This window comes from Pseudophryne corroboree, chromosome 4, assembly GCF_028390025.1.
Source record: "Pseudophryne corroboree isolate aPseCor3 chromosome 4, aPseCor3.hap2, whole genome shotgun sequence".
Classification (NCBI taxonomy): Eukaryota; Metazoa; Chordata; class Amphibia; order Anura; family Myobatrachidae; genus Pseudophryne; species Pseudophryne corroboree.
The window spans coordinates 250283030-250289381 of record NC_086447.1 but is presented as its reverse complement, the minus strand read 5'-3'; positions in this window follow the sequence as shown (position 1 = coordinate 250289381).

The window sequence follows — 6352 nt, the reverse complement described above, 5'->3', positions numbered from 1 at the left end:
GACTAGAGGAATGGTCAAGAGTCTGGTAATTACAGTTTAATGCCAAAAAATGCAAAATCATGAACTTGGGTCTCACAAATGCTAAAGCTAAATTCAGTATCAATGGCACTATACTGGAAACTACTGAGGAGGAAAGGGATCTAGGAGTCACTATTTCAGATGACTAAAAGGCAGGTAAGCAATGTAACAAGGCAATGAGGAAGGCTAGTCAGATGCTTGGCTGCATTGGGAGAGGAATCAACAGCAGAAAGAAAGAAGTAATAATGCCACTGTATAGGTCATTGGTACGGCCTCATCTAGAATACTGTATTCAGTTCTGGAGGCCATATATTCAAAAGGATATTAATACATTAGAAACTGTACAAAGGAGGGCAACTGAAATGGTGCATGGCCTACATCACAAAACATACCCAGAAAGACTATCAAATCTCAATATGTATAGTTTGGAGCAGAGAAGGGAAAGGGGGGACAGGATAGAAACTTTCAAATATATCAAGGGTTTTAACAAAGTCCAGGAGGGAAACATTCTCCAAATGAAGAGAAGCAATAGGACACGAGGACATGCACTGAGACTGGAGGGGGGGAGGTTCAGGGGAAATTTGCGGAAAAAATATTTCACAGAAAGGGTAGTGGACAAGTGGAATAGCCTCCCATCAGAGGTGGTAGAGGCTAAGACAGTAGAGCAATTTAAACATGCATGGGATAGACATAAGGATATCCTTACAAAGAAATAAGGATCAAATAAGGTTAGAGATAAAAATAATAATAATAAAAAAAAAGGGGCAGACTAGATGGGCCAAGTGGTTCTTATCTGCCGACAAATTCTATGTTTCTATGTTTCTATGTTTCTAACACAGTCTTCAGATACCTCTTACGTATGCTCAGTAGAGATCTCAGTGGCCATCCTGGGATAGTGCATGAAGCCTTCCTGGAGAAAAGGAAGACTAGAGTCAGTACAGATGATGTAATGGTTAGCATTACTGCCTCACAGCACTGAGGTCATAGGTTCAATTCCAACCATGGCCCTAATGGTGTGGTGTATGTATATTCTCCCCGTACTTGCATGGGTTTCCTCCAGCTACTCAGATTTCCTCCCACAATCCAAAAATATGCTGGTAGGTTAATTGGCTCACAATAAAAATTAACTTAATTAGCGTGAATGTGTGTGCTAGGGGTAGGGAATAAAGGTGGTCATTCCGAGTTGTTCGTTCGCTAGCAGTTTTTAGCAGCCATGGAAAACACTATGCCACCTCCCACAGGGAGTGTATTTTTGCTTAGCAGAAGTGCAAACGAAAGGAACGCAGAGGGGCTACAAAATAATTTTGTGCAGTTTCAGAGTAGCTTCAGACCTACTCAGCGCTTGCGATCACTTCAGAATATTCAGTTCCTGTTTTGACGTCACAAACACGCCCTGCTTTCGCCCAGCCACGCCTGCATTTTTCCTGGCACGCCTACGTTTTTTGAACACTCCCTGAAAACGGTCAGTTGACACCCAGAAACACCCTCTTCCTGTCAATCACTTTGCGACCAGCAGTGCGACTGACAAGCTTCGCTAGACCTTGTGTAAAACTACATTGTTCGTTGTAATAGTACGACGTAACTACACATTGCGCCGCATATGCATGCGCAGAAGTGACGTTTTTTTTCCTGATCGCTGCGCAGTGAACTAAAGCAGCTAGCGATCAACTCGGAATGACCCCCATAGATTGTAAGCACCACTGGGGCAGGGACTGATGTGAATGGACAATTATTCTCTGAAAGTGCTGGGGAATATGTGTGCGCTATATAAATAACTGATAATAAATAATAAATAAATAAATAGTCAGTAAAATGGACATAAAAGGCTATTAAAGCTTGTAAAGGTGAGGTTCAGGTGGATAATGAGAGTCCAGAGACATAGGGATGATTTGTGTATGATTTGAACATGGGACCTGATTCAGAGTTATGCGCATACTGCACGCAATGAGAAAGGCAAGTCAGGTTCTTGGTTGCATAAGGACTGGGATCAGCGGCAGAAAGAAATAAGTAATATTACCACTGTATAGGTCATTGGTTTGTCCTCATCTGAAATACTGTGTTCAGTTATGGAGACCATATTTCCAGAAGGATAGAAATACGTACATTAGAGAAAGTACAAAGAAGGGCAACTAAAATGGTGCATGGCCTACACCACAAAACTTACCCGGGAAAGACAAAAGGGTTTTAATATGTATAGGTTGGAGCAGAGTAGGGAAACGGGGGACATGACAGAAACTTTAAAATCTATCAAGGTATTTAACAAGGTACAGGAGGGAGACATTCATCGGAGGAACAGAAGTATTAAAACACAAGGACATGTACTGAAACTGGAGGAAGCTAGGTTCAAAGGAAACTTTAGGAAAAATTACTTTACAGAAAGGGTAGTGGACAAGTGGAATAGCCTCCCGACAGAGGTGGTAGGGGCTAAGACAATAGAGCAAAGTAAACATGCTTGGGATAGGCATAAGAATATCCTTATAGAGGACTAAGGATCAAATAGGGTTGAAATTTATAGAAATAAGAGTAGTGATGAGCGGGTTCGGATCCTCAGGATCCGAACCCGCCCGAACTTCACCTTTTTTTTCACGGGTCCGAGCGACTCGGATCCCCCCGCCTTGCTCGGTTAACCCGAGCGCGCCCGAACGTCATCATCCCGCTGTCGGATTCTCGCGAGATTCGGATTCTATATAAGGAGCCGCGCGTCGCCGCCATTTTCACACGTGCATTGAGATTGATAGGGAGAGGACGTGGCTGGCGTCCTCTCCGTTATAGTAGAAAAGAGTAAATAGACTGAGTGACTTAGTTATAATTGTGGGGAGGATTGGGGACGGGGAGCAGCTGTTAGGGAGTACAGTGCAGGGTTTTGATTATACCACCAGTGAGTTTAATCCTTTGTTTCTCTGCCTGAAAAAAAACGCTCCACCATATCTGTGCTCACTCAGTGTGCTGCACTGCTGCATGATATATCTGTGCTGAGTGCACTGCTCACACTGCCTAATTGTGGGGACTGGGGAGCAGTTATAGCAGGAGTACAGTGCACAGTTTTGCTGACAGTGACCACCAGTCCAGTATACGTTTGTCTGCCTGAAAAACACTGTGGTGTTTTTTTTTTTCTTTCTTCATGCAAGTTTGTTTAGCAGTCTGCTGACAGTGTCCACCAGGTCCGTTATACAGTATATTATATATATAAGCACTAAGCAGCAGTACGGTAGGCCACGGCTGTACCTACCTCTGTGTCGTCAGTGCACTCGTCGTCCATAAGTATAAGTAATACTATACTATCCATCCATCTACATTGTATACCTGTGTTTTTTTTTTTTCTTCATACTAGTTTAGCAGTCTGCTGACAGTGTCCACCAGGTCCGTTATTATTATTATACAGTATATTATATATATAAGCAGTACGGTAGGCCACGGCTGTACCTACCTCTGTGTCGTCAGTGCACTCGTCGTCCATAAGTAATATAAAACTATACTATCCATCCATCTACATTGTATACCTGTGGTGGCTTTTTTTTTCTTCATACTAGTTTAGCAGTCTGCTGACAGTGTCCACCAGGTCCGTTATTATTATTATACAGTATATTATATCTATTAGCAGTACGGTAGGCCACGGCTGTACCTATCTCTTTGTCGTCAGTGCACTCGTCGTCCATAAGTAATATAATACTATTCTATCCATCCATCCAGAGCTGGATTAAGGCCACGGGGGGCCTGGGGCACATAAGACAGGGGGGCCCCTAATAAAGAGCAGGCAGATGAAATATATGTATACACACACACACACACACACACACACACACACACACACACACACACACACATAGTCACTATATACACAAAAACAGTGCTTGCTGATCTCAAAGGTGCCGCTGTTGGCAATATTATTAGTGAGGGAAGGAAATGCACGTGAAGGCTTCCAATTTTTTTTGGGTGGTGGAAACATACAAGGGTGACACAGAGGGGATAGATAGTGAGGGCAGAGCGCTATTAAGGATCTTATTAAACAAATAAAGCCAGCCTCAACCATAGGACTGCCACAGTGGATACTTTTACGAACGCCAACTAGCTGTGAAAGTTTAAGGATTAGTAGACAGTCCTCCAGCAAGCAATACATCATGCATAGCTCCATATTATTATAAGCTGCTGAAAGTCACAGCACAAATACATTTGATGCAGAAACACTGCAGAAATAAAATAATTAAAAGTATCAGGGATACTTAAATCTGGAGTGTAACAATAAAGCCCTGTGTGGGTAGTGTATAAAAGAAAGCGCAACAGACACAGAGGATACAGCAGAACGAGCGGCAGAATGCTGACAGAGCGAGAGTACTGGAACTAGACCAGGTCCCAACATGGCAGCAATGCACACACACTGTCAGCTTTACCCAAGGACTTGGGAGCACACCCGAGCACTGTGCCGAGAGATGGTTACTAGACTGTCCGTACGCTAAACAATCTATACCCACAGTCCCAACAGCACCTACCGGGCCGCAGCTGCGAGGACGGCCAGCCTTACTCTGCTGGCAACACAGCCTCCCAAAGCAGCACACAAGCTCCGCTGGCTCCACAATCCACACTGCTGGGGATACCTCCTTCCGTGCAGCCTGCGCGCCCAGCCAATGACTGAGCGGCAGGCTGCTTCAGTCATAGATTGGACAGCTGAGCCGGTGCTCAGCTGTACAGTCTGTGCTTCTGCTACACTCAGCCGGCCGCCGCTGTAGTGGGGCCGGGAGCGCAGCACTGCAGATCGGAAGCGAGATCCGATCTGTGGTGTGGCAGGGGGCCCTTTTGGAAAGAGGGGCCCGGGGTACTTACCCCCAGGGACCCCTTCTTAATCCGGCTCTGCATCCATCTACATTGTATACCTGTGGTGGCTTTTTTTTTCTTAATACTAGTTTAGCAGTCTGCTGACAGTGTCCACCAGGTCCGTTATTATTATTATACAGTATATTATATATATAAGCAGTACGGTAGGCCACGGCTGTACCTATCTCTGTGTCGTCAGTGCACTCGTCGTCCATAAGTAATATAATACTATACTATCCATCTACATTGTATACCTGTGGTGGGTTTTTTCTTCTTCATACTAGTTTAGCAGTCTGCTGACAGTGTCCACCAGGTCCGTTATTATTATACAATATATTATATATATATAGCAGTACGGTAGGCCACGGCTGTACCTACCTCTGTGTCGTCAGTGCACTCGTCCTCCATAAGTAATATAATACTATACTATCCATCCATCCACATGGTATACCTGTGGTGGCTTTTTTTTTCTTCATACTAGTTTAGCAGTCTGCTGACAGTGTCCACCAGGTCCGTTATTATTATACAGTATATTATATATATATATAGCAGTACGGTAGGCCACGGCTGTACCTACCTCTGTGTCGTCAGTACACTCATCCTCCATAAGTAATATAATACTATACTATCCATCCATCTACATTGTATACCTGTGGTGGCTTTTTTTTTCTTCATACTAGTTTAGCAGTCTGCTGACAGTGTCCACCAGGTCCGTTATTATTATTATACAGTATATTATATATATATATAAGCAGTATGGTAGGCCACGGCTGTACCTACCTCTGTGTCGTCAGTGCACTCGTCGTCCATAAGTAATATAATACTATACTATAGTATCCATCCATCTACATTGTATAACTTTGGTGGCTTTTTTTTTCTTCATACTAGTTTAGCAGTCTGCTGACAGTGTCCACCAGGTCCGTTATTATTATTATACAGTATATTATATATATAAGCAGTACGGTAGGCCACGGCTGTACCTACCTCTGTGTCGTCAGTGCACTCGTCCTCCATAAGTAATATAAAACTATACTATCCATCCATCTACATTGTATACCTGTGGTGGCTTTTTTTTTTTCATACTAGTTTAGCAGTCTGTTGACAGTGTCCACCAGGTCCGTTATTATTATACAGTATATTATATATATATATATATATATATAGCAGTACGGTAGGCCACGGCTGTACCTACCTCTGTGTCGTCAGTGCAGTCGTCGTCCATAAGTAATATAATACTATAGTATCCATCCATCTACATTGTATACCTGTGGTGGCTTTTAGTTGTGCGCATTAAAATATGGAGAACAAAAATGTGGAGGTTAAAAAAATAGGGAAAGATCAAGATCCACTTCCACCTCGTGCTGAAGCTGCTGCCACTAGTCATGGCCGAGACGATGAAATGCCATCAACGTCGTCTGCCAAGGCCGATGCCCAATGTCATAGTACAGAGCATGTGAAATCCAAAACACAAAAGATCAGTAAAATGACCCAAAAATCAAAATTAAAAGCGTCTGAGGAGAAGCGT